The sequence below is a fragment of the Globicephala melas genome, chromosome 3, assembly GCF_963455315.2.
Source record: "Globicephala melas chromosome 3, mGloMel1.2, whole genome shotgun sequence".
Classification (NCBI taxonomy): Eukaryota; Metazoa; Chordata; class Mammalia; order Artiodactyla; family Delphinidae; genus Globicephala; species Globicephala melas.
The window spans coordinates 150,442,294-150,468,611 of NC_083316.1; the positions used below are offsets into that span (position 1 = coordinate 150,442,294).

Consider the following 26,318-nt stretch of genomic DNA (forward strand, 5'->3'; position numbering starts at 1 on the left):
AGCACCGAGCCAATTTCACTGTGCCATGCGGCTGCTTCCCACTAGCTATCTACCTTACTACGTTTGTTAGTGTGTATATGTCCATGACTCTCTCTCGCCCTGTCACAGCTCACCCTTCCCCCTCCCCATAACCTCAAGTCTGTTCTCTAGGAGGTCTGTGTCTTTATTCCTGCCTTACCCCTAGGTTCTTCATGACATTTTTTTTCCTTAAATTCCATATATATGTGTTAGCATATGGTATTTGTCTTTTTCTTTCTGACTTACTTCACTCTGTATGACAGACTCTGGGTCTATCCACCTCATTACAAATAGCTCAATTTCGTTTCTTTTTATGGCTGAGTAATATTCCATTGTATATATGTGCCACATCTTCTTTATCCATTCATCCGATGATGGGCACTTAGGTTGTTTCCATCTCCAGGCTATTGTAAATAAAGATGCAATGAACATTTTGGTACATGACTCTTTTTGAATTTTGGTTTTCTCAGGGTATATGCCCAGTAGTGGGATTGCTGGGTCATATGGTAGTTCTATTTGTAGTTTTTTAAGGAACCTCCATACTGTTCTCCATAGTGGCTGAACCAATTCACATTCCCACCAGCAGTGCAAGAGTGTTCCGTTTTCTCCACACCCTCTCCAGCATTTATTGTTTCTAGATTTTTTGATGATGGCCATTCTGACTGGTGTGAGATGATATCTCATTGTAGTTTTGATTTGCATTTCTCTAATGATTAATGATGTTGAGCATTCTTTCATGTGTTTGTTGGCAGTCTGTATATCTTCTTTGGAGAAATGTCTATTTAGGTCTTCTGCCCATTTTTGGATTCGGTTGTTTGTTTTCTTGTTATTGAGCTGCATGAGCTGCTTGTAAATTTTGGAGATTAATCCTTTGTCGGTTGCTTCATTTGCAAATATTTTCTCCCATTCTGAGGGTTATCTTTTGGTCTTGTTTATGGTTTCCTTTGCTGTGCAAAAGCTTTGAAGTTTCATTAGGTCCCATTTGTTTATTTTTGTTTTTATTTCCATTACTCTAGGAGGTGGGTCAGAAAGGATCTTGCTGTGATTTATGTCATAGAGTGTTCTGCCTATGTTTTCCTCTAAGAGTTTGATAGTTTCTGGCCTTACATTTAGGTCTTTAATCCATTTTGAGCTTATTTTTGTGTATGGTGTTAGGGAGTGATCTAATCTCATACTTTTACATGTACCTGTCCAGTTTTCCCAGCACCACTCATTGAAGAGGCTGTCCTTTCTCCACTGTACATTACTGCCACCTTTATCAAAGATAAGGTGTCCATATGTGCATGGGTTTATCTCTGGGCTTTCTATCCTGTTCCATTGATCTATCTTTCTGGTTTTGTGCCAGTACCATACCGTCTTGATAACTGTAGCTTTGTAGTATAGTCTGAAGTCAGGGAGCCTGATTCCTCCAGTTCCTTCTTTTGTTCTCAAGATTGCTTTGGCTATTCGGGGTCTTTTGTGTTTCCATACAAATTGCAAAATTTTTTGTTCTAGTTCTGTGAAAAATGCCAGTGGTAGTTTGATAGGGATTGCATTGAATCTATAGATTGCTTTGGGTAGTAGAGTCATTTTCACAATGTTGATTCTTCCAATCCAAGAACATGGTATATCTCTCCATCTATTTGTATCATCTTTAATTTCTTTCATCAGTGTCTTATAATTTTCTGCATACAGGTCTTTTGTCTCCTTAGGTAGGTTTATTCCTAGATATTTTATTCTTTTTGTTGCAATGGTAAATGGGAGTGTTTTCTTGATTTCACTTTCAGATTTTTCATCATTAGTATATAGGAATGCCAGAGATTTCTGTGCATTAATTTTGTATCCTGCCACTTTACCAAATTCATTGATTAGCTCTAGTAGTTTTCTGGTAGCATCTTTAGGGTTCTCTATGTATAGGATCATGTCATCTGCAAACAGTGACAGCTTTACTTCTTCTTTTCCGATTTGGATTCCTTTTATTTCCTTTTCTTCTCTGATTGCTGTGGCTAAAACTTCCAAAACTATGTTGAATAAGAGTGGTGAGAGTGGGCAACCTTGTCTTGTTCCTGATCTTAGTGGAAATGCTTTCAGTTTTTCACCATTGAGGATGATGTTTGCTGTGGGCTTGTCATATATGGCCTTTATTATGTTGAGGAAAGTTCCCTCTATGCCTACTTTCTGCAGGGTTTTTATCATAAATAGGTGTTGAATTTTGTCAAAAGCTTTCTCTGCATCTATTGAGATGATCATATGGTTTTTCTCCTTCAATTTGTTAATATGGTTTATCACATTGATAGATTTGCGTATATTGAAGAATCCTTGCATTCCTGGGATAAACCCCACTTGATCATGGTGTATGATCCTTTTAATGTGCTGTTGGATTCTGTTTGCTAGTATTTTGTTGAGGATTTTTGCATCTATGTTCATCAGTGATATTGGCCTGTAGTTTTCTTTCTTTGTGACATCCTTGTCTGGTTTTGGTATCAGGGTGATGGTGGCCTCGTAGAATGAGTTGGGGAGTGTTCCTCCCTCTGCTATATTTTGGAAGAGTCTGAGAAGGATAGGTGATAGCTCTTCTCTAAATGTTTGATAGAATTCGCCTGTGAAGCCATCTGGTCCTGGGCTTTTGCTTGTTGGAAGATTTTTAATCACAGTTTCAATTTCAGTGCTTGTGATTGGTCTGTTCATATTTTCTATTTCTTCCTGATTCAGTCTTGGCAGGTTGTGCCTTTCTAAGAATTTGTCCATTTCTTCCAGGTTGTCCATTTTATTGGCATAGAGTTGCTTGTAGTAATCTCATGATCTTTTGTATTTCTGCAGTGTCAGTTGTTACTTCTCCTTTTTCATTTCTAATTCTATTGATTTGAGTCTTCTCCCTTTTTTTCTTGGTGAGTCTGGCTAATGGCTTATCAATTTTGTTTATCCTTTCAAAGAACCAGCTTTTAGTTTTATTGATCTTTGCTATCGTTTCCTTCATTTCTTTTTCATTTATTTCTGATCTGATTTTTATGATTTCTTTCCTTCTGCTAACTTTGGGGTTTTTTTGTTCTTCTTTCTCTAATTGCTTTAGGTGCAAGGTTAGGTTGTTTATTCGAGATGTTTCCTGTTTCTTAAGGTAGGATTGTATTGCTATAAACTTCCCTCTTAGAACTGCTTTTGCTGCATCCCATAGATTTTGAGTCGTCGTGTCTCCATTGTCATTTGTTTCTAGGTATTTTTTGATTTCCTCTTTGATTTCTTCAGTGATCACTTCGTTATTAAGTAGTGTATTGTTTAGCCTCCATGTGTTTGTATTTTTTTACAGATCTTTTCCTGTAATTGATATCGAGTCTCATAGCGTTGTGGTCGGAAAAGATACTTGATACAATTTCAATTTTCTTAAATTTACCAAGGCTTGATTTGTGACCCAAGATATGATCTATCCTGGAGAATGTTCCACGAGCACTTGAGAAAAATGTGTATTCTGTTGTTTTTGGATGGAGTGTCCTATAAATATCAATTAAGTCCATCTCGTTTAATGTATCATTTAAAGCTTGTGTTTCCTTATTTATTTTCATTTTGGATGATCTGTCCATGGGTGAAAGTGGGGTGTTTAAGTCCCCTACTATGAATGTGTTACTGTCGATTTCCCCTTTTATGGCTGTTAGTATTTGCCTTATGTTTTGAGATGCTCCTATGTTGGGTGCATAAATATTTACAATTGTTATATCTTCTTCTTGGATCGATCCCTTGATCATTATGTAGTGTCCTTCTTTGTCTCTTTTAATAGTCCTTATTTTAAAGTCTAGTTTGTCTGATATGAGAATTGCTACTCCAGCTTTCTTTTGGTTTCCATTTGCATGGAATATCTTTTTCCATCCCCTTACTTTCAGTCTGTATGTGTCTCTAGGTCTGAAGTGGGTCTCTTGTAGACAGCATATATAAGGGTCTTGTTTTTGTATCCATTCAGCTAATCTGTGTCTTTTGGTGGGAGCATTTAGTCCATTTACATTTAAGGTAATTATCGATATGTATGTTCCTATTCCCATTTTCTAAATTGTTTTGGGTTCGTTATTATAGGTCTTTTCCTTCTCTTGTGTTTCTTGCCTAGAGAAGATCCTTTAGCATTTGTTGTAAAGCTGGTTTGGTGGTGCTGAACTCTCTCAGCTTTTGCTTGTCTGTAAAGGTTTTAATTTCTCCATCAAATCTGAATGAGATCCTTGCTGGGTAGAGTAGTCTTGGCTGCAGGTTTTTCTCCTTCATCACTTTCAGTATGTCCTGCCACTCCCTTCTGGCTTGTAGGGTTTCTGCTGAAAGATCAGCTGTTAACCTTATGGGGATTCCCTTATGTGTTATTTGTTGTTTTTCCCTTGCTGCTTTTAATATGCTTTCTTTGTAATTAATTTTTGACAGTTTGATTAATATGTGTCTTGGCGTATTTCTCCTTGGATTTATCCTGTATGGGACTCTCTGTGCTTCCTGGACTTGATTAACTATTTCCTTTCCCTTATTAGGGAAGTTTTCAACTATAATCTCTTCAAATATTTTCTCAGTCCCTTTCTTTTTCTCTTCTTCTTCTGGAACCCCTATAATTCGAATGTTGGTGCGTTTAATGTTGTCCCAGAGGTCTCTGAGACTGTCCTCAGTTCTTTTCATTCTTTTTTCTTTATTCTGCTCTGCAGTAGTTATTTCCACTATTTTATCTTCCAGGTCTCTTATCCGTTCTTCTGCCTCAGTTATTCTGCTATTGATCCCATCTAGAGTACTTTTAATTTCATTTATTGTGTTGTTCATCGTTGCTTGTTTCATCTTTAGTTCTTCTAGGTCCTTGTTAACTGATTCTTGCATTTTGTCCATTCTATTGTCCATTCTATCTCCAAGATTTCGGATCAACCTTACTATCATTATTCTGAATTCTTTTTCAGGTAGACTGCCTATTTCCTCTTCATTTGTTAGGTCTGGTGCATTTTTATCTTGCTCCTTTATCTGCTGTGTGTTTTTCTGTCTTCTTTTGCTTATCTTACTGTGTTTGGGGTCTCCTTTTTGCAGGCTGCAGGTTCGTAGTTCCTCCTGTTTTTGATGTCTGTCTCCAGTGGCTAAGGTTGGTTCAGTGGGTTGTGTAGGCTTCCTGGTAGAGGGGACTAGTGCCTGTGTTGTGGTGGATGAGGCTGGATCTTGTCTCTCTAGTGGGCAGGTTCACGTCTGGTGGTGTGTTTTGGGGTGTCTGTGGCCTTATTATGATTTTAGGCAGACTCTCTGCTAATGGGTGGGGTTGTGTTCCTGTTTTGCTAGTTGTTTGGCATAGGTTTTCCAGCACTGTGGCTTGCTGGTCGTTGAGTGAAGCTGGGTGCTGGTGTTAAGATGGAGGTCTCTGGGAGATTTTCGCCGTTTGATATTATGTGGAGTTGGGAGGTCTCTTGTTGACCAGTGTCCTGAAGTTGGCTCTCCTACCTCAGAGGCAGAGCCCTGCCTCCTGGCTGGAGCACCAAGAGCTTTTCATCCACACGGCTCAGGATAAAAGGGAGAAAAAGTAGAGGGAATTAGTAGAAGTATGAGGAAAGAAAGAAGGAAAGGAGGGTAGGAAGGAAGGAAGAAAGAAAGAAGCAAAGAAGGAAAGAAGGCAAGAAGGAAAGAAAGGAGGGAGGGAGGGAGGAAGGAAGGAAGGAGGGAAAGAAGGAAAAAAGACAGAAAGAAAGAAGATACAGTAAAAATAAAATAAAGTATAATAAAGTTATTGAATTAAAAAATTCTTATTTAGAAAAAAAAAAGGGACGGATAGAATCTTAGGACAAATGTTGGAAGCAAAGCTATACTGACAAAATCTTACACAGAAGCATACACATACACCCTCACTAAAAGAGGTAAATGGGGAAAAATCATAAATCTTGCTGTCAGAGACCACCTCCTCAATTTGGGATGATTCGTTGTCTAAAGGAGGGAAGGAAGGAAGGAAAGAAAGAAAGAAAAAGGAAGAACGAAGGTAAAGTATAATAACGTTATTAAAATTAATTATTAAGAAAAAAATTTAAAAAAAAATGGACGGATAGAACCCTAGGACAAATGGTGGAAGCAAGACTATACAGACAAGATCTCACACAGAAGCATACACATACACATTCACAAAAAGAGGAAAAGGGAAAAAATCATAGATCTTGCTCCTAAAGTCCACTTCCTTAATTTGGGATGATTGGTTGTCTATTCAGGTATTCCACAGATGCAGGGTATATCAAGTTGATTGTGGAGCTTTAATCCGCTGCTTCTGAGGCTGCTGGGAGAGATTTCCCTTTCTCTTCTTTGTTCTCACAGCTCCCAGGGCTCAGCTTTGGATTTGGCCCTGCCACTGCGTGTAGGTTGCTGGAGGGCGTCTGTTTTTTGCTCAGACAGGATGGGGTTAAAAGAGCCGCTGATTCGGGGGCTCTGGCGCACTCAGGCCAGCGGGGAGGGAGGGGCACGGAGTGCGGGGCAGGCCTGCGGTGGCAAAGGCCAGCGTGACTTTGCACCAGCCTGAGGCGCGCTGTGCGTTCTCCCGGGGAAGTTGTCCCTGGATCCCGGGAACCTGGCAGTGGCGGGCTGCACAGGCTCCGCGGAAGAGGGGTGTGGAGAGTGACCTGTGCTCGCACACAGGCCCCTTGGTGGCGGCAGCAGCAGCCTTAACGTCTCCCGCCCGACTCTGGGGTCCGCGCTTTTAGCCGCGGTTTGCGACCGTCTCTGGATTCCGCGCTTTCAGCCGCGGCTCGCGCCCGTCTCTGGGGTCCGCGCTTTCAGCCGCGGCTCGCGCCCGTCTCTGGGGTTCGCGCTTTTAGCCGCGGCTCGCGCCCGTTTCTGGAGTTCCTTTAAGCAGCGCTCTTAAACCCCTCTCCTCACGCCCCAGGAAACAAAGAGGGAAGGAAAAGTCTCCTGCCTCTTCGGCAGGTGCAGGCTTTTCCCCGGACTCCTTCCCGGCTAGCTGTGGTGCACTAACCCCTTCAGGCTATGTTCAAGCCGCCAACCCCAGTCCTCTCCCTGCGTTCCGTCCGAAACCGAAACCCGAGCCTCAGAGCCTCAGCTCGCAGCCCCGCCCGCCCCGGCGGGTGAGCAGACAAGCCTCTCGGGCTGGTGAGTGCCGGTCGGCACCGATCCTCTGTGTGGGAATCTCCCCGCTTTGCCCGCCGCACCCGTTGCTGTGCACTCCTCCGCGGCTTCGAAGCTCCTCCCTCCGCCTCCCGCAGTCTCCGCCCGCGAAGGGGCTTCCTAGTGTGTGGAAACTTTTCCTCCTTCACAGCTCCCTCCCACTGGTGCAGGTGCCGTCCCTATTCTTTTGTCTCTGTTTTTTCTTTTTTTCTTTTGCCCTACCCAGGTATGTGGGGAGTTTCTTGCCTTTTGGGAGGTCTGAGGTCTTCTGCCAGCCTTCAGTAGGTGTTCTGTAGGAGCTGTTCCACGTGTAGATGTATTTCTGGTGTATCTGTGGGGAGGAAGGTGATCTCCGCGTCTTATTCTTCCGCCATCTTCCGCCTTCTCCTTTAATCCATTTTGAGTTTATTTTTGTGTATGGTGTTAGGGAGTGTTCTAATTTCATTCTTTTAAATGTAGCTGTCCAGTTTTCCCAGCACCATTATTGAAGAGGCTGTCTTTTCTCCATTGTATATTCTTGCCTCCTTTATGAAAAATAAGGTGACCATATGTGCATGGGTTTCTCTCTGGGCTTTCTATCCTGATCCATTGATGTATATTTCTGTCTTTGTGCCAGTACCATACTGTCTTGGTTACTGTACCTTTGTAATATAGTCTGAGGCCTGGGAGCGTAATTCCTCTAGCTCTGTTTTTCTTTCTCAAGATTGCTTTTGGTATTCAGGGTCTTTTGTGTTTCCATACAAATTGTGAAATTTTTTGTTCTAATTCTGTGAAAAATGCTGTTGGTAGTTGGATAGGTATTGCATTGAATCTGTAGATTGCCGTGGGTAGTATTGTCATTTTCACAATGTTGATTCTTCCAATCCAAGAACATGGTATATCTCTCCATCTGTTTGTATCATGTTTAATTTCTTTCCTCAGTGTCTTACCGTTTTCTGCATAAAGGTCTTTTGTCTCCTTAGGTAGGTTTATTCCTAGGTATTTTATTCTTTTTGTTGCAGTGGTAAATGGGAGTGTTTCCTTAATTTGTGTTTCAGATTTTTCATTATTAGTGTATAGGAATGCAAGAGATTTCTGTTCATTTATTTTGTATCCTGCTATATAACCAAATTCATTGATTAGCTCTAGTAGTGTTCTGGTAGCATCTTTAGGATTCTCTATATATAGTATCATGTCATCTGCAAACAGTGACAGCTTTACTTCTTCTTTTCCAATTCGGATTCCTTTTATTTCTTTTTCTTCTCTGATTTCTGTGGCTAGAACTTCCAAAACTATGTTGAATAATAGTGGTGAGAGTGAACAACCGTGTCTTGTTCCTCATCTTAGAGGAAATGGTTTCAGTTTTTCACCATTGAAAATGGTGTTGGCTGTGGGTTTGTCATATATGGCCTTTATTATGTTGAGGCAAGTTCCCTCTATGCCTACTTTCTGGAGGGTTTATATCATAAATGGGTGTTGAATTTTGTGGAAAGCTTTTCCTGCATCTATTGAGATGATCATATGGTTTTTCTCCTTCTGTGTGTTAATATGGTGTATCACATTGATTGATTTGCATATGTTGAAGAATGCTTTCATTCCTGGGATAAACCCCACTTGATCATGGTGTAGGATCCTTCTAATGTGCTGTTGGATTCTGTTTGCTAGTATTTTGTTGAGGATTTTTGCGTCTATGTTCATCAGTGATATTGGCCTATAGTTTTCTTTCTTTGTGACATCTTTGTCTGGTTTTGGTATCAGGGTGATGGTGGCCTCGTAGAATGAGTTTGGGAATGTTTCTCCCTCTGCTATATTTTGGAAGAGTTTGAGAAGGATAGGTGTTAGCTCTTCTCTAAATGTTTGCTAGAACTCGCCTGTGAAACCATCTGGTCCTGGGCTTTTGTTTGTTGGAAGATTTTTAATCATGGTCTCTATTTCAGTGCTTCTGATTGGTGTCTTTATATTTTCTATTTCTTCCTAGTTCAGTCTCAGAAGGTTGTGCATTTCTAAGAATTTGTGTATTTCTTCCAGGTTGTCCATTTTATTGGCATAGAGTTGCTTGTAGTGATCTCTCATGATCCATTGTATTTCTGCAGTGTCTGTTGTTACTTCTCCTTTTTTATTTCTAGTTCTATTGATTTGAGTCTTCTTCCTTTTTTTCTTGATGAGTCTGGCTAATGGTTTATCAATTTTGTTTATCTTCTCAAAGAACCAGCTTTTAGTTTTATTGATTTTTGCTTTCATTTCCTTCATTTGTTTTTCATTTATTTCTGATCTGATTTTTATGATTTCTTTCCTTCTGCTAACTTTGGGGGGTTTTTTGTTCTTCTTTCCCTATTTGCTTTAAGTGTAAGGTTAGATTGTTTATTTGAGTTGTTTCTTCCTTCTTGAGGTAGGCTTGTATTGCTATAAACTGCCCTCTTACAACTGCTTTTGCAGCATCCCGTAGGTTTTGCGTCATCGTGTTTTCATTGTCATTCATTTCTAGGTGTTTTTTGATTTCTTCAGTGATCTCTTGGTAATTTAGTAACAGATTGCTTAACCTCCATGTTTTTGTATTTTTTACAGTTTTTTTTCCTGTAATTGATATCTAGTCTTGTAGCATTATGGTCAGAATAGGTACTTGGTATGATTTTAATTTTCTTACATTTACCAGGGCTTGACTTGTGACAAGTCAATATATGATCTATCCTGGAGAATGTTCCATGAGCACTTGAGAAGAAAGTATATTCTGTTCTTTATGATGGAATGTTCTATAAATATCAATTAAGTCCATCTTGTTTAATGTGTCATTTAAAGCTTGTGTTTCCTTATTTATTTTCATTTTGGATGATCTGTCCTTTGGTGAAAGTGGGGTGTTTAAAGTCCCCTCCTATGATTGTGTTACTGTTGATTTCCCCTTCTATGGCTGTTAGCATTTGCCTTATGTATTGAGGTGCTCCTATTTTAGGTGCATAAATATTTACAATTGTTATATCTTCTTCTTGGATTGATCCCTTGATCATTATGTAGTGTCCTTCTTTGTCTCTTGTAATAGTCTTTATTTTAAAGTCTATTTTGTCTGATATGAGAATTGCTATTCCAGCTTTCTTTTGATATCCATTTGCATGGAATATCTTTTTCCATCCCCTCACTTTCAGTCTGTATGTGTCCCTAGTATGTGTCTGAAGTGGTTCCTTTGTAGACAGCATATATAGGGGTCTTGTTTTTGTGTCCATTCAGCCAGTCTATGTCCTTTGGTTGGAGCATTTAATTCATTTACATTTAAGGTAGTTATTGATATGTATGTTCCTATTCCCATTTTCTTAATTCTTTTGGGGTTGTTATTGGAGGTTTTTTCCTTCTCTTGTGTTTCCTATCTAGAGAATTTCCTTTAGCATTTGTAATAAAGCTGGTTTTGTGGTGCTGAATTCTCTTAGCCTTGGCTTGTCTGTAAAGGTTTTAATTTCTCCGTCGAATCTGAATGAGATCCTTGCTGGGTACAATTATCTTGGTTGTAGGTTTTTCCCTTTCATCACTTTGAATATGTCTTGCCACTCCCTTCTGGCTTGCAGAGTTTCTGCTGAAAGGTCAGTTGTTAACCTTATGGGGATTCCCTTGTATGTTATTTGTTGTTTTCCCTTGCTGCTTTTAATATTTCTTCTTTGTATTTAATTTTTGATAGTTTGATTAATATGTGTCTTGGCATGTTTCTCCTTGGATATTTCCTGTATGGCACTGTCTGCGCTTCCTGGACTTGATTGCCTATTTCCTTTCCCATATAAGGGAAGTTTCCAACTGTATTCTCCTCAAATATTTTCTCAGTCCCTTTCTTTTTCTCTTCTTCTTCTGCGACCCCTATAATTCGAATGTTGGTGTGTTTAATATTGTCCCAGAGGTCTCTGAGACTGTCCTCAATTCTTTTTATTCTTTTTTCTTTATTCTGCTCTGCAGTAGTTATTTCTACTATTTTATCTTCCAGGTCACTTTTCTGTTCTTCTGCCTCAGTTATTCTGCTATTGATTCCTTACAGAGAATTTTAAATTTCATTTATTGTGTTCTTCATCATTGTTTGTTTGCTCTTTAGTTCTTCTAGGTCCTTGTTAAACGTTTATTGTATTTTCTCCATTCTATTTCCAAGCTTTTGGCTCATCTTTACTATGATTACTCTGAGTTCTTTTTCAGGTGGACTGCCTATTTCCTCCTCATTTGTTTGGTCTGGTGGGTTTTTTCCTTGTTCCTTCATCTGCTGTGTATTTCTCTGTCTTCTCATTTTGCTTAACTTACTGTGTTTGGGGTCTCCTTTTTGCAGGCTGCAGGTTCGTAGTTCCTGCTGTTTTTGGTGTCTGCCCCCAGTGGCTAAGGTAGGTTCAGTGGGTTGTGTAGGCTTCCTGGTGGATGGGAGTGGTGCCTGTGTTCTGGTGGATGAGGCTGCATCTTGTCTTTCAGGTGGGCAGGACCGCATCCTGTGGTGTGTTTTGGGGTGTCTGTGACCTTATTATGATTTTAGGCAGCCTGTGTGCTAATGGGTGGGGTTATGTTCCTCTCTTGCTAGTTGTTTGGCATAGGGTTTCCAGCACTGTAGCTTGCTGGTCGTTGAGTGGAGCTGGGTGTTAGCGTTTAGATGGAGATCTCTGGGAGAGCTTTCGCCTTTTGATTTTATGTGGTGCTGGGGGGGGTCTCTTGTGGACCAATGTCCTGAACTTGGCTCTCCTGCCTCAGAGGCACAGGCCTGACACCCTTCAGAGCACCAAGACCCTGTCAGCCACACGGCTCAGAACAAAAGGGAGAAAAAAGAAAGTAAAAAATAAAATAAAGTTATTAAAATAAAAAAATATTAAAATTTTTTAAAAATTAAAAAGTAATTTAAAAAAAGAAAGAAAGAAAGAAGAGAGCAACCAAACCAAAAAAGAAATCCACCAATGATAACAAGCCCTATAAACTATACTAAAAAGCAAAGAAACAAAAGACGTACAGACAGAACCATAGGACAAATGGTATAAGCAAAGCTATACAGACAAAATCACAGAAAGTCCACCGCCTCAATTTTGTGATGATTCATTGTCTATTCAGGTATTCCACTGCTGGGATAGATTTCCCTTTTTCTTCTTTGTTTGCACAGCTCCTGGGGCTCAGCTTTGGATTTGGCCCTGCCTCTGCGTGTAGGTCACCTGAGGGCGTCTTTTCTTCACCCAGACAGTACAGGGTTAAAGGAGCAGCTGCTTCGGGGGCTCTGGCTCACTCAGGCTGGGCGGAGGGTGGGGTACGGAGTGCGGGGTGAGCCTGCCGCAGCAGAGGCCAGCGTGATGTTGCACCAGCCTGAGGCACGCTGTGCGTTCTCCCGCGGAAGTTGTCCCTGGAATTCGGGACCCTGGCAATGGCGGGCTGCAAAGGCTCCCGGGAGGGGAAGTGTGGACAGTGGCTTGTGCTTTCACACAGGATTCTTGGTGGCTGCAGCAGCAGCCTTAGCATCTTATGCCTGTCTCTGGGATCCGCGCTGATAGCCGCGGCTCGCGCCCGTCTCTGGAGCTCGTTTTGGCAGTGCTTTATTAATCCCCTCTTCTTATGCACCCCGAAACAGTGGTGTCTTGCCTCTTAGGCAGATCCAGACATTTTCCTGGACCCCCTCCCAGTTAGCTGTGGCACACTAGCCCCCTTCAGGCTGTGTTCACACAGCCAACCCCAGTCCTCTCCCTGGGATCTCACCTCTGAAGCCCGAGCCTCAGCTCCCAGCCCCCACCTGCCCTGGCAGGTGAGCAGAGAAGCCTCTGAGGCTGGTGAGTGCTGGTCAGCACCGATCTGTGCGGGATGCTCTCCGCTTTGCCCTTCGCACCCCTGTTGCCGTGCTCTCCTCCGTGTCTCCAAAGCTTCCCCCCACCCACTGCTCCCTGTCTCTACCAGTGAAGGGGCTTCATAGTGTGTGGAAACTTTTCCTCCTTCACAGCTCCCTCCCAGAGGTGCAGGTTCCATCCCTATTCTTTTGTCTCTGTTTTTTCTTTTTTCTTTTGCCCTACCCAGGCACGTGGGGAGTTTCTTGCCTTTTGGGAAGTCTGAGGTCTTCTGCCAGTGTTTAGTAGGTGTTCTGTAGTTGTTCCACATGTAGATGTATTTCTGATGTATCTGTGGAGAGGAAGGTGATCTCCACGTCTTACTCCTCTGCCATCTTGAAGGTTCATTCATATTTTAAATACTCTTCAGAGCACAATTTTTTAACTTTTGTTTCTCTAAACATAATTATTTAATAATTAAGAGGTGTCAAAATATTACAGTTGGTTTTTCTTGTCATTCTGTTTGTTTGTTTGATCCCATATTGTATCTTGGAGATTTGGGGGCAACTTATATTCTGTAGCAGTGTACAGTATATATGCACAATGTTTTAAAAATCTGATGTATAAATATTGAGTTTTACTGTCACCTAGATGGCAGATATGCAAAAAATAAATTCATTAAAATATTTCTAATGTCCTGGTTTTAAAATAGGGAGCACTTTCTCAATGTTCATATCCTCACATAGTCATAAAGTTTCCTACTTTAACAAAAGTCACTTGGTTCTCTGCGCACCAATGAACTTGAATGTCAAATTTACAAGTTCATGCTAATGTGTTCTCTGCTAAATTTGGGAAATTTTCTTTCTGTGTATCCATTGATATTTCACTATTTATCATGGTGGTGTAAATGCTTGGGTTAGCTTGACCTAATGGCATCCAAATTCATGGAAATGAATGTGGAAATGGGACAATATAATTAAATATCGCAATTAATGGGCTTGATGCTCCTATTTCATTCTTCACACAATCATATTAAAAGTAGGTTTTTTTTTTTATTACGTAAGACTTGGTTCTATATATAGTTCAGCCAGAAGTAAAATTATTCCTAAATCACCCTGTCTCTCAGCCTAATGCATCAGCTTCAGCCTGTACACATAATGACAGTCAGACCTTGATTGGCTTTTTTCTCTTCCAACTGGTGGTGTAGACAGCAAACAGGAACCCTGTCTGAGAAGAGTTTGTGTATAGACCCAGAGAAAACTTTTAACATGGCACTGTTGTTTATGTTATGATCAACCAAATTTATTGATCCAGTCATTTATTTATTTGTTCTTACAAAGTCCTGTATTCATCCATCCATCACATTTCCTGAATACTTACCATGCACCAAATACTGAAACTACAGTAATAAGCAAAACAGACATAGCCCACGTAGTCCCGGATTTCATAATTTGGAAAGCACAGCTGGACTAGAGTTACCCTTAGGAAAAATACGTTCAAATATAATTAGATAATCACACAGATATGTGAAATGAATAATAAACATATGATGCTGTAAAAACAACGAGACCCAGTATTTTCAGGAGAAAGGCTTTTTTTTGTCAGTGCCATTTGAACTGAGATGGGAAGGACGCATTAACTAAACAATGGCGGTGATGGGGAAAGTAATCACTAGCTATCTGACCTCAGACAGGTTACTTAACCAGTTTATGCATCAGTTTTCTCATCTATCAAATGACAAGGTTAATAGTACCTACTTTATAGGGTCTGGTGAGGATTTGGTAAGAGTTTAGGACTATGTTCACTACATGGGCTCTATGTAAATATTACATACTGTTGTTACATGGCATTTTTACCCATAGTTTGCTAAGTTAGAAACATACTGAAGAAAATAAAAATAAATAATACTGAATGTTGATTTCAGATTTATTCAAAGTAAGATGCAAGTGAAAAATAAAACTTTCCATACAAAAAGTCACAATTCAGGTAGGGAGACAACATGGAAAATGTTGAAAGCGATGAAAATGATGATGTGAACTGCATACAATATATGCATTATGAAATGACACCTAGGAAAACTGGAAATCAATGAAGTTGTGTTAATTGCTATTTTTTCTGGAAAGGGAAGATGGATGCTTGCAATAAACTTAAATGAAAGATTTTTAAAAATGGTGCCCTGGGAACAGAGAGGCACAAAAGCATGCTCATAATTTTGTGGCTTGGGCTGAAGCATTTCTCAAATGTCCTTGAAAGTTTCCAAAGACAGTCTTTCCTCAGGAAAGTATTTCTCCTGTGAGTAAATAATGTTCTTGTCTAGAAATGAAATGCAGTAATATATTACATTGCAAGTGAACTGTTAGCAAGACTGGCAGCAGAAGTTCAGAAACAAATGTTGCATTGCAATCTAGAGTTTGAGGCTCTGTATCTGAACTTCCAGAACTTCTAAAGGGATGCCCTTTGTATGAAATCAAAATAGTCCAGAGAAGAATTTTGACTTCTCTTTACTTAACTATTAGAAGGATTTATTTGGAATTATTATTGTGTCATGCATGTTCCGCCTTAAATTTTCTGTGGTTGAGTTGCACAATTGATAAGCTAAGGTTTCTTTTCACCATAAAAAGGCTCCTTTTAAGGAGTCCTATAATAATGACATTTAAAGTACTTGCTTGCTTTTGAAGAAAGCTTCATGCTTGGGCTTCCCTGGTGGTGCAGTGGTTGAGAGTCCGCCTGCCGATGCAGGGGACACAGGGTCGTCCCCAGGTCCGGGAAGATCCCACATGCCGTGGAGCGGCTGGGCCCGTGAGCCATGGCTGCTGAGCCTGCGCATCCGGAGCCTGTGCTCTGCAACAGGAGAGGCCACAGCAGTGAGAGGCCCACGTACCGAAAAAAAAAAAAAAAAAAAAAGAAAGCTTCATGCTTTCCAAAGTGCTTTATAAATGCATTTCTGTGAGGCAGGTGGAACGTGTCCTGTCAACAGTATTTTACAGAAAAGAAAATGGAGGCTGTAAAGGAAAGCTGCTTGGTCAAGGTCATTCAGTGCATTAGGCGAGTTTTCATCACAGGAGTACTCACAGTTGAGCAGGGAATCCAGCAGGGAAAGCTTAAGGCTTTAGTCTATCTTTACACAAGTATTTTTGCATAAATGAAAAATTTACCCAAAATGAAGTGCATTAGGTGCCTAGTACTGCCTTCTTGTTCCTTAGAGTCTAGTGAGGGATATAGACTGAGCATATTCTATCCCAATGAATATAACTTAGATTATTCTGAGGGTGATCACTTGGGCTTCAGAATCTGAATTCCAGCTTGACCCCTTACATGAAGGAAATTACTTAATCTTTCAGAGCCTGTTTCTCCATCCCTTAAATGGTAATTTTAATGTTCTCTTATATGTTTATTAACTCATTCACTTAACAAAGCACCTGCTAGATCTCAAGTACTCTGCTAAGAATGGTGAAGCTTTTCTAGGAAGCCAGAAGGCCTCCTTCAGTGGATAGCGGAGGTCAAGAGAGGTTAGAGTTAACACTTGAATTTGACAGTGGGAGAAGATGAAAAGTTCACACGGCAAGGAAAAGAGAAAAAGACTATTATACAGGTTAAAGAGCTAGACCTGGATATATTTGGAGTGACAAAATTTCTGAATTTTGATGTACCATACTTCCTGCCTCAGTTCCCACATCTTGGAAGTGGGAATAATGATTAAACATGTTTCACAGTATTCATTTGGTAGAGATTAAATGAGGATTAATTAAGCATGGAAAGTGGCATAGGACAAATTTGATAAATTATTATGTATGAAAGTGTGTATAAATAAAATCAATTGCCATGACCCCTCTTCGTACCGAGTGATCACAGCACGCTTTAATTTTCTAGCTGAGTCTGGATATGGATTCGTAACTTTATTCAAACAGTGTATCAGGCACCACTTAACCTTTGGATTGGCTGGAAATTTTTGCTCCTCTGCTCTAATACAATTTAATTTTAATTTTGGTTTTTCAGGTACATGGGTATAAATAAGAAGAGTGTTAAAGAAATGTATTTCAGATTTTAAATTCAAAAATGTAGAAAAACTTTCTTTTACTATTTTTCATTTTACCTTTGGGTGCACTGATCAGCTACTTTTTCTTCTGCACCCAGGCAAAAGGGATTCTGAAGAAAACACTTTAAAATTTTGATTTCATATATAAGATAGTGGGAGCCTCTGCCTGCTTGATTTACATTTGTGCTCACCTTCCAGTTTATGCGGGAGGGGCATACGAATAAAGGAAACTTTCATATGATTTCAAGTTATTTAATTCCTGATATTATATTTAGCCATGAGAGAGTGTTATGATTTGCCTACAACATCCATCCTTCCTTTTCTTGTACCTTACCTTGTTCAGAGAGGACTTGTGCCTGTTCTGCTCTGAATTTCTCAACCAGTTCAGCTGCTAAAATCACAGGTGAAGCTTAGTTTCTGCTGATTTAATCCACCCAATCGAGATAGAGTTTCTCATTTTATTCAGCAAATATTTACTCTGCCTTAAAAAGAGATTTTTTAAAAAATGCATGGTCTTATTTGCTAATGCTGCTGGGAATTAATTAAGTTTTAGGTTCACAGTAAAATTGAGCACAAGGTACAGAGATTTCCCACACATTCCTCTGGTGGGAATGTAATAAATTGGTACAGCCACTGTGGCAAACAGTAGGGAGGTCCCTCAAAAGCTAAAAATAGAATTACCATATGATCCAGCAATCCCACTCCTGGGCATATATCCAGACAAAACTATAATTCAAAAAGATACATGCACCCCAATGTTCGCAGCATCATAGAGGCGTTATTTACGATTGCCAAGACGTGGAAACAACCTGAGTGTCCATCAACAGATCAATGGATAAAGAAGATTTTATATATATATATATATAATTTAAATTTATATATTTGCATACATATATATATATAAATACTACTCAGCCATAAAAAAGAATGAAATTAATTTTGCCATTTGCAGCAACATGGATGGACTTGGAGGGCATTATTCTAAGAGAAACAAGTCAGACAGAGAAAGATAAATACTGTATGATATCGCTTATATGTGGAATCTAAGAAATAAAACAAACTGGTGAATATAACATAAAAGAAGCAGACTCACAGATATAGAGAACAAACTAGTAATTGCCAGTGGGGGAGGGGGGAAAGGCAATTTAAGAGTTGGAATTGGGAAGTGGAAAGTACAAACTATTTGGTGTAAAGTAGGCTCCAGGATGTATTATACAACAGGGGGAATATAGCCAATATTTTGTAATAAATGGAAAGTAGTCTTTAAAGTTGTATAAAAATATTTTCTTTTTTAAAAAAGATACTTCTTAGCTGATGGAAGCTTTAGAAGTCTACAGAGGCAGATAATTTTAAAATTGCAGCATATAACTTCTGGAGCCTGGCTGACATTCTCATAGGAAGCCGCATGAAAATTACTTTCAAAGGCATTCATCACCTTAGCTTACAGGAGTCTGTTCCTTCAGTGTGTATTAGTCCGTGGTGCATCCTTACTTTGACTTATCTGTGAGGTTCACCTCTCGCCCCCAGGAACAAAGCCTGCAGAGGGGCAACTTGTTTGGCTTGGGAGCCTGCCCAATATGAAAAGTTTGCAGGCAAAATCAGAAAGAACAGCTGCAGGAGGAGAGATGAGGGTTGCTGACAGCTAACGATTCGGAAAGCAATTTGCATGAGAGCCTTCTGCTTAACAGGAGGCAGCATGTGCTGGGCAGTGGTTTACCATCCACTGCCAAGCTGGTTTCTACACCCTGAGTCCTCATTCCATCAAAACACGTGTCCTAAGGGAACGCCCAGCCACCAGCTTCCACTTACCTGACTTAGCATGACCTGCCATCTAGAATTTCAGAGAGCTTTTCATTTATTAACTCACATGAATCTACTTTATCCTGAGGCTCTGGATACTAGTCCCATGCAAACTGATTTAATAACAAACATTTAAGTGCAAATCCAAGGTCATCTAGATAATATTCTTTGACAGCTTATTGCATATGAGGCACTGCACTGTGCACTTTTTATACCGTATCGGACTTCATAACAGACCTCTGAAGTGGGTGGTTAAGTTTCCTGCCAAGGGATCCATACACAAGAAACGATAATCAGAAAAGACCAAAGTATTACTTATTACTAGTGAGCTAGCCGCTGTTACTTCATTTTGGAATTCTAATTGAGGCTTTCCTTCTCTCTCTTGCCCCCAAATCACAGCTGACTAGGTCATAGGACAAGCTTAAGCTAACATGCCTTATTCTGTGAATCATAAGCTGAGCTACTGGGACAGAACCATGTGACACGTTTGTCCCTTTCAAATGTAATAATTCTACCCATTGCTCCATAGATGTTCTGGTTACTGACCAATAACATTAACAATTCCTCTTCCAAGAATAGGATGGAGGGGAAAGGCACTGGATCTCCTATGCCTCCCAAACATGTGAAGGCCAAAGCATGGTGGGAGGAGAAGCATATCTCTTTGTAATATGTTTTATTCCCTGTTTTATAGATGTACCTATGGAAGATTAGAAAGGCTGAGTAACTTGTCCATGTGATGTAGCCCATGCTTTTAACTTTTTTATTATACCACTTACCCTTCTCACCTATCAATTTGCCTTTTATACTGATGTCCTGAGAAACAGACCACTGTATGGTATAGAAATGAACAACCATAAATAAGCTGGAAATGCATTTCTGTTTACATTAACTAAGATAGTCACTTGTTTCTTTTAAGTGAGGTCCTCCGCCTTTTTAGGGACCTGAGTAAACTAACGATGTGCTTCCATTGATTAAACAAGAATTCTCCAGTATTCCATAGAAGAATCATACATTTCTTTAAGCCCTGTGTATGCTTCTAGGGTTTAGATTCTAAATCAAATAGGTTTCTGTTTTTCATTAAAAAAAACGAACACAGGATTTCACTTGTAAATTTATTAACTTTTTTTTTTCTGTCTAGCAACAAGCAGTGACTGTTGTTGGGTTGGTGGACATAGTAGAGATGGCCATTCAGAAAATCACAAATTTTAGGAACTCTAGCATTCATGTAGCTCAGAACTGTAAGAAGAGACCAGAGGAAGATCAACATGCTTTAAAGTATATTACAAATCAATATTGAAACAGAGCTTAACATATAATTCATCTGGAAAGAAGCTCAGAACGTGATTGCCAGTTATTTAATATTCTGGTCAAAGACAATGGAAGCACTATTAAAGTATGGCATTTTGACTGCCACTGGAAAGGTCAGGTTTCAAACAGCAGTGCACTAGTTGTGCTCAAAATGACTAAAGAATGATGAATAATTAAGTGAAGAGGAAATGGGAGACCTGCATTCTAATCTTGTTTTGGCCACTGATGGGAATCATGTGGACTTTAAGGCCATCACACAGTCATTTACTACCTTGGTTTTCTCACCTGTAAAATGAGGGAGTGACTATAGTTCTTTAATAATCCTTGATGATCTTTAGCGCTATGATTCTAGAAGCATCTTGATTTAATACAGTTTGAGGATTTATGTCTAAACTCTAGCAAGCAGAAAAATGTTCTTTTATTTCTAAAATGGACTTGACATTGCGTTAACAGAGCAAATGAAATCTTTTGAAGATTGTTCAAAGAATCACCAACTTAAAATTCATCGCCATTGTTGGTTTTTATTGTCTGTTTAACTCTTACTAGATCTATAATAGTTTTATTTATTTTCCTTTGCACCTGGACTGGCAGCCTCTGTGGTTGGAGAAACACATCACCACTTATTTTAGATACTTTGTTATCAGAGTCAACTCTGTAATCTTTGCTCTGCCTGTGAATTATTTATTTAATTTGATGTGTTTTTTCCTGGATTCATAGAATTTCCTTTTGTCATGATGCTTCTTTCCATTTATGGGACTGTAAATACAGCTGACTAAACCTCTCTAGTGGCCGATACATATCAGGTCTTTTGTGTGAAGGATGCCAGCTAATCTTCCCGTTCATAGGCTGACTACATTTTTATTCATTTGCTTTTTTTCTACTCACCCCTGACAGTAGTATCTGTGGAATAAATAAAATAAGGATACCTACTACTTATTTAACTCGGATCAGAAAACTTGACCTTTTCCTAATTTTTTACATTTGCTAGCTTTGTGGCAATATGCACCCCTATTTTTCTATGAATCTCAGTTCACCCTCTACCTGGGAATAATTATGCCTACCATACAACGTGGTGATCATAAAAGAAATTCTACCCATCTACTACCATATTGGGGAAAAATATTTGGATTGACTTTGACCAGACTTGGAGGCACATGTTTGCAGTGGCCTGTTTGAAAATACTGACTACATGGGGTACTCTGAAGGCACCTTACAGAGGTAGATAATATCTCTCCCAGGGCATCAACGCTAAAAGTGAGAAGCATTTTAATTTCTCATCAAGAAAGAAATGTTCTGTGATGTTAATGGTTCTTAACTTTTGGTGATTCATTAAAATCTCCTGGGGAGCTCTTGATAATCTTAAAGCCCAGCCTGTAATTTATACCAATTAAATATGAATTTCTGGGGGTTGGACTGAGGCATTGGTATATTTTAAGGTTTGCAGAATGTAATGGTTAATATTTAAGTGTCAATTCAGCTATATCCTGAGATACACAGATATTTTGCTAAACATTATTTCTGGGTGGGTCTGTTCCCAGATGAGATTAGCATTTGAATTGGTAGATGGAGTAAAGCAGATTTCCCTCCCCAGTGTAGGTGGGCCTCATCCAATCTCTTGAGGGCCCCAAAAGAATAAAAAGTCAGAGGAAAGGAGAATTTGCTCTCTCTGCCTGAGTGTTTGATCTGATCCCCTGCCCTCTGACTGTGGCTTACGTCAGTTCTGAAAACTACACCCCTGGATTTCCTAGCTTCCAGCTTATATTTCATATACAATGTATTTAATATTTAATATGTTTAATATCAATTACATATGTTAAAGCAATTACATATATTACATTATATTTATTATATATCTCCTATTGGTTCTGTTTCTCTGGAGTACCCTGACTACTATGGTGCTTCCAATACACTGTAAATATTGAGAACTACTATATATGTTAAAACACTATGGCTAAGTTCTTACAAAAGTGGATGCTCTGACAGTGTAGTTCTGCTTCTTAAATGGGCAACTCAATGAGGATAAGTAGCAATGTAAATTATTTTTTTCATTTTAAATGGTGGCCAGTCATATATATATATATATATATATATAAACACTTTGGGAGGCTATAAGACACTAATTAAAAGAACTTATAGGATATAAGCACTAAAACCACATCGACTCACCACTCAGTAGAAGGAATTCTAGGCCCAAGATATAGAAACCTCCATACCTGAATCATTGGAAAAGATGTAGAAAAGACACTAAAACTATTGAAATTTTCAGAGATCCCTTGTGACCCTTTTGGAGGTCATGATATCAGGACTCACTGTCTCCTGAGTCTTGTTTTGTAATACAGAGAGGGACCCACAGTTACATAGTAAATTGACACCTGAGACTTGTTTTTTTTTCAGCTAGAAGTGGAAAGGAGAAATATCTTTCACTGAAGCAGAGAGTAGAGGTATAAGTGGGGAAGACAAGGTAAAGAAAGAGAAAAGAAAAGAATCCATTTAGAGAAGACTTGCTCTTGGGGGAAGCCCTGGACATATAGTCATTTATATATCCTATTTCAGGATACATTGCATGCTTTACTGTAAGTAAGCATTTAATGATTTGTCTTCCACATACTTTGTTTCATTAAAGAGATTCACTTCTGCTGGCATTTTGTTTCATGGGATCCCAGGCCCTTAGCATAGTCGCTTAGTAAAGTATTTGTAGAATGAATCAGTCAATATGTCCTCAAACTCAGTACCCTTCTCAAATCAGTTACCTGCTTTATACCATAACTGAGATGATATTATCATAGTGTTAGGACTCAAAGGGAAATACGATCTCGATTTTAGGGTGAGCGGCGAAGCTGCCGAGCGCCCGCGTCGCTGCCGCGGCCGGAAGACAGACGCCCCCCAAAGCCCCTCGCCTGGCTCGGACCAACGGAGCCGGCAGCCCAGCACTCCGGTGAGTGGCGCCTCCTCCCCAGCCCTAGACCCCCTCTGGGGACCGGCCGGCCGGGCTCTTTTGTGCAGCGCACCGGGGGTGCTCTGCGCCCCCTCCGCGCGCCCGGGTCCGGTCCGCCGGACCCCGTGGCTGCGGTGCCCGCGGTGCGATCGGTCTTTGTTTCCACCGGGGCCCGAGGCTCGGCTGGGCGCGGCTCGAAGCCTGGCAGGCAGCGCCGGGAAGGGGGAGGGGGAGGTGGACGAGAAGGGGGCGCGGGGAGGGGGGGTTCCCGGGTTTCCTGGCCGCCCCGCGGCTCCCCCGGCTCGGGGGCGAGGTGCGCGCCCAGCGCTGCCGCGCGCCCCCTCCTCCTTCCCCCTCCCTCCGTCTTTGGATTTAAAACTGCAATTTGCTCTCCAGCTTGCTGAGTGTGTGGCGGGGGTGGGTGAAGGGGGGACCGTGGGACCGGAGAACAAGGCTGGATTTTAGGAACGGCCCTGGGAAAGGGGGAGACTGCGGAGGGAGGAGCCCCTCCCCTTCAACCCCCAAATCCCAAGGTTCTGCTGGTGCTCTGGGAGTTGAGAGGCGGGGACCTAATGACCCGGAGCGGGTGTGGGGCGGAGGAGGGATTTGGGGGCAGCCAGGGCCGTAGGGGTTGGGCCGCGTGCCCGGTTACCTGGTGAACAAAGTCGGCTCACTTTTGCATAAATAAATAAATAATCGCCTATCAATGCGTTTCCTCTGAGGCTCTGATTGAATCGGCCCCCTCTTCCCCAGGGGGTGGGGTGCTGAGTGACAGCTGTCAGCCCCCTGGGCCGGTAGCTGGGGGTGAATTGCAGAATCCCTCTGCTTTCTGGCTAAGGGCACATTCCCCTGCTGGGTCCTGGTCCCCAGGCAGAGCCAGAGGGGCAGAGGGCTGGCTCTGAGTCTAGGAAATAACTTTGTTTCCTGTTCTACAGGAAAAGGGACAGCAACCCAGAGTTTAGGGGCTGGGGATGAAGACTGATGGGAGCTGGAGGGGTTCCCCAGCAGCCTGACCCCCCAGCCTCCTGCCAGGCGAAGGGGCCAGCTGAGGGAGGAAGGATGTGGGCCTTGCTGGCCTGAGGCGGGAGCTGGGGCCGTCCCTGAGACGGGCAGCGGGCACTGAGAGGGAGGAGGGAGAGAGAGAGAAGCGGGGGCGGGAATTCTCTACTGCAGACCCTGGGGGCCAGGGCCAGATGTGGAGGGGTGGGGAGTCCCCCCTCCCTCCTAGCTTGGGGGCCCTGGGGCTGGGCGGGGCTGAGCCTGGTGCCCTCCGTTCTGCACCAGTGCCTGACTGGCAGGGCCAGCTGAATTTGGGCCCAGGCGTCACCCTGGGAGGTAGGGCCAGGCTGCACCAGCCTGGCCCCTGAGCACAAGGAGGGACCCTTGGGGGGCCTGTGCCTGTCTGGCTGGGCAGGCGTTTCCCGCCGGACCAGTTGGTGTCAGGTGGGACTTGGCCCCAGTTCCCTGGGCAGAGGCTCAGGGTGTGAGGACAAGTTTGCCTCCGGGTCAGGGTGGCCACATTTCGTCCGCTGCTGCTGCCGGCGGGGCGGGGGCATGCGCCCGGGCCTGGGCAGAGTCCTGCCAGGAGCATTTGGGGTGTTTCTATTGTTGGCTTGTTCCTGTTCCGTGTGGTCCGGTGTGTGTAGCTGTGTGAGCTGGGGCTGTAGGTGACAGATTACCAGTTGGTCCGTCCCCCACCCACACACAGCCCCCACTCCTGCCGCCTGGAGGGGCAGGCTGGGTTGTGGTGGTGAGCTGCAGGGGGACCCCCCAGGTGGCATGTGCCTGCAGCTTGCCATCTCCCTCCTTTGAGCAGATGTATATTTTTATAGTAATGGAAAATCAAACTGGATAGTAAGTTGAATTCATTTTTTTCTTCTGCTGTGTTAATAGTTGGAATAACCTCTAGAGACTAGTGAACTTCTTGCCCCAGAGCTCCTATCCTCCAGAGGTTGCAAAGATCAGTGAGGGCATGAGCTTTGGGGGTCCAGTTCAAACCAGTGACTCTTGTCCCTCTTGGTCTGGCATTGGGGCAGGTGCCCAGGTGGGCGGGCATTGCCCCCTCCCCAGGCATTCCCCCCACACCCCACCCCACCCCAGGTGTAGTCTGTCCTCTCAGCCACCTCCTTGGTCAGTGCCTAAGCTGTGCCCAAGCCCTCAGGGACCTTCTCCTGGTGGGCTCTCTCCCCCTGCCTGGGCTCCCGGCCCACGTGTTGATATTTATTTTCTGTAGTAAAATCCATTTTTAATGCCATTACTTTTGAAATAATATAGAGAGAAACAAATGTGATGTGTTTAAGTTGCCCTCTGTGAGTTTTTAATGTGATCTATGGCTGAGGTAGTGATGGAAGGAGCTGTTCGGCTTGCAGGAATTTGGTGTCATAAAGAGAAAGAGCTTGCTGTTTATTATGGTTGCTGGGCTGGGGGGTCTGGAACAGGGTCGTGGGGGCAGGGAGCCCCAGCACCCCCAGGTGCTGTGGATGGACAGGGTTGCTTCTCGGTTTGAAGGTGCGTGGGTTCCAGGATTGTTTTGCATTGCTCCCCAGCCCTTGAGGGGGCCTTTGGTGAGGGGGCTTGGGAGCTGGGGGGCTTTGTCCCCTCCCATTCCACCTGGTTAGATTGGGGCAGGGAGGCTTATGGAACCCCCTGCTGAGCTAAGTGGAGGTGTACTGTAGGGAGGATGGATTTGGATTCTACAGGAGATTAAGAGACAGAGACGCGGGATCTTTACCTGCTTGGTGTGGCTGTGCTGGAGGCTTGGAGGGCAAACTGTCCCTGGCAGAAGACCTTTTTTTTAGGGGGGGCTGATCTGGACCGGCAGAGCCCCAGAGGGACATGCTTGTTCTCAATCAGCCTGGAGCGCTGGCTCGAGCCACTACCTCCTCTTGCCTCTGTTCCCCATTGGACAGGGGCTTCCTCCAGGCAAACCTGATCCCCCTCACTTCCCCTCTTCTCTGCTCTGCCCCACCCCAAGTCAACTTCTTTTTTTTTTTTTTTTTTTTTTTGGTTTGTGGAATACAGAGCTCTGTGCCTCAGGCCAGCCACCCAAGACCACAGGGTGCCATGCCTTCATACCAGATGCCCAGGCACTTCTGGTGTGATTAGTGAGGTCAAGCAGACTCACCATTATGGGATGGAGCCCAGCTCTGCCTCTGGGTCCCCTGGGTCTCTTGGGACAGAGCCGGGGAGGGGGAAGCCAGGATGGGGTGGAGCTGGGAACTGAAGGGGGGAGCAACGGTAACATTGTTGCTAATGTCAGCAGATGAGCCCCCCAGGGAGAGAGCTGGGGGAGGTGGGGAGGAAAGAGACCCAGAGAGCCCGACATGAGGTGGAAAGAGGAAAAGATGGTGACAGAAGCCAGTGATGAGGGGGTGAGAGAGAAAACGGTCAAGGAGAAGAGCCAGGATCACAGCCCCTGGAGATGGCATCC

General features: G+C 42.4%; 1 protein-coding gene across 48 annotated transcripts in view; it reads left to right on the forward strand.

The window, feature by feature from the left end:
* The window catches only part of LOC132597126 (metabotropic glutamate receptor 7-like), a 303,251-nt gene that overhangs the window by 50,079 nt on the left and 226,854 nt on the right, over positions 1–26,318 (forward strand). For 34 of the 48 annotated variants that reach the window (XM_070045229.1, XM_070045244.1, XM_070045248.1 and 31 more), the window contains one exon: positions 22,777–22,888. The exons of 10 other annotated variants lie outside the window; for them this stretch is intronic. The gene's annotated coding sequence lies outside the window, so the exon portion shown is untranslated. Of the gene's footprint in view, positions 1–11,353; positions 11,674–22,347; positions 22,415–22,776; positions 22,889–26,318 lie in introns of those variants that run through there. 4 more of the 48 variants (XM_070045246.1, XM_070045239.1, XM_070045271.1 and 1 more) reach the window with 2 other exon arrangements.